At 32.8% G+C, this 2,819-nt stretch overlaps 1 protein-coding gene across 1 annotated transcript in view; it reads left to right on the forward strand.

Annotated features, from left to right (window-relative positions):
- Positions 1-2,819, forward strand: part of LOC132916269 (polyisoprenoid diphosphate/phosphate phosphohydrolase PLPP6) — a 46,537-nt gene that overhangs the window by 12,457 nt on the left and 31,261 nt on the right. The gene's annotated exons all lie outside the window — the stretch shown is intronic.

The raw sequence follows: 2,819 nt of genomic DNA on the forward strand, positions 1-2,819 counted from the left end.
CAACTTATATAAAAAAATCGCTGCTCGACCCCACTTTTCAAGCTGCACTGGGTTAGTAGTACATAATATTAATATATTAATACCGATAAGAAGATTCACATGGAGATAATTAGATAAAGAAAAATTAAATTAGTTAAAAAAAAATTGCACCATAACAGAATTCGCGTATCTAGAGCATTCTAGTACTTAGTTACATAACATTGAGGAAAAACGAAGATCGCGCAAAACGTTTAGGTGTTTTTTTATAGAACTATAAGCGTTGCTCCAAAATTAGATATTATTTTTCAGATGCTCTCTTTTTAACTATCTTTAGAGTATTCGAGGAAACGACATTTTTAACAGAGCGTTTCTTCTATATCTGATCCTTCGTACAATTTCAAATCGTGAAAGAAATGATTTCATCAACCAACTTATTCGTGTAACTCACCTGTCAGGTGGTAGATAGGTAGTCAATGGCGTTGTACTTTATCTTTTGCGAAAATATTGATCTTTGTCTCCTTTAGAAAGAAAAATATCTACAAGCATCGAAAAAGAAGCATAATAATAATAGCAATAAAAAGATCAATAACGAAATTTTGTTGCGAAAGTTCTAAAATGTACAAAAGTAAGCAAATTCTTAATTCTCTAAAATTGTTATTATTATTATTGTTATTGTAGATATTAAATAATATATTATTGCAGATTTATTATTATTTTATTGTTATTTTGTTAATATCTTCAATATGTTAGATAAATAGCGCATGTAACATCGAGTATTCTTGGTGATGTTCCTTAAGATCGCCTTGGCCGGCGCCCCTCGTAGAAAAATCAAAAGGAATCAACTTGACTGATCATCCGAGCTACGAATGAGTCATACAATTGGCAGCATCATCTGGTTATTCGATAACTTTTATCGACCATAAAGCAATTGGGCATGGTTATGTATACCAAAGATAAAGGCCAGTTTTATTCCAAGTATCGTTCATTAGCCATAATCATTTTTACGTTCATTAACCAGTCTAAAAAATTTACAATCGAAGATATTCAGTACGGTGTTTGCCATTCGTTTATCGAATCTATGTTGATTATATGTATTATAGCTAAACATTTCAATTGAACATTTCCATTTCTCGCAACGCGATACAAGATATTTCAAAGAATATATTATCTTTCAAAGAAGATATTTCAAAGGATATATAGTTGATTATAGAATATAGCGTAACTGCTACGAAGAAGGCAATGCAATTTTTATTAAAATCTTTCTTAACCTTTTCGCTTCGAGAAGCGCTTATAGGCAGCATTCACGAGATGACTTGTGGGTACGAGCGCCGCATATAGGGGGCGACCACGGGACTACTCCTAAGTTCGGCACCCCATATATTCGGCATTCAAATGGTGCATATACAAGTGCCATCTGTAGTCAATAATATATTTTTTCGTTATCGGTAGAACATTTTCTGTTGATTTTATTGACATATTGGATTAATCGCTTCTTAAAGTTACTCATTGTTGGAACAATGTCAAAACGTTTCACGCAATATACTTCAAACATCCAAACGATCGTATACCGTTTCGTGTTAAAAAATCTATTAAATCCAATGACAGTGAAACGATATTTCATATACGGTTCTTAGAAGAATTATCGTTATTTAAGACTTAGAAAAACGTATATACAGCAACCACGTACACTGTGCGTATTTCTGGCGCGTGTTACGTTCAGTGACAGTACTTCGGCGGACTGGACTGCCGAAGCGAAAGAGTTAATGCCTATAACTTCAACCCGATAAATGCACTCAAGACGCGTACACAGCGCTCTGTATTTATAGAATCCTCCATGAAAATAATTTATATACAAAGCCTGTATTTCATAACTTTCATATCATTTTTATCATCATTAACGGATAAAACTGAATTAATTCATATTCGTGTCCATATGTCCATATTGAGAAAAGCTTTATTCATTGACGATGTTATATTACTTGCTGTTACGTATAACCGAAACTCCTGACATTAGAGACGTTTATCAACGTCGATAACAATCTTATTAAGTTATCGAATAGTTATATTCTTTGATACTTCACAGCGATTGTCAAATACGACGCTGGCTAATGTAATGGCTGAAAAGTTTGCGGATACTTGCTTCTTCACAGGATATAATTTAATACATCGTATAAATAATACTATGCATACAGTATAGAGAAATCTGCAATAATTTCAATTCGTTACGATTAATGTAATTATTTTTAGTAGAATATCATCGTGAGATGAAATTCATTTTTAACAGTCAACCCGCAATAATAAAATTGATGTTGTGAATTATCGAACGTCGTGAAGCTGTTCCTCGTCATTGGAAGGAAAAACCTCTTTGCTCTGTTTGATACGTGAAAAACTTGAAACTGAAGCAAGGAAAAACCTTGGAAAAATCTTGTGATTATGTATTTTTCTGTATATAACTACTTTATAAATAATTAATTACAATGTATTAATAGCAATTAGTGGAGTAATGCATTAGATAGAGAAGTATTATTATGCGTTTCGAAAACGACAATTTATTTATTGAACTGTAACAGGCTACTGTTAATTTAACTGATGATACGATTTAAAACAAGTAACAAGTTACTAAGTAGACAGATGTCATGCTTCAAATCATTAATTTGTCATATGATCTATGGATGGATCAAAATTTCAGAATATACATAACTGGTAGTAAATACGCATCCAACGGAGCGTATTATATTTGCACAGGCTGTGAAAGGAGAATGCAAGGAATTTGCATAAAGCCGTGACGATCGAGACTCACCAGCCATCGGTGACGAAGGAAAGACGAAACACTCAAAATG

Source organism: Bombus pascuorum, chromosome 2 (assembly GCF_905332965.1).
Source record: "Bombus pascuorum chromosome 2, iyBomPasc1.1, whole genome shotgun sequence".
NCBI lineage: Eukaryota > Metazoa > Arthropoda > Insecta > Hymenoptera > Apidae > Bombus > Bombus pascuorum.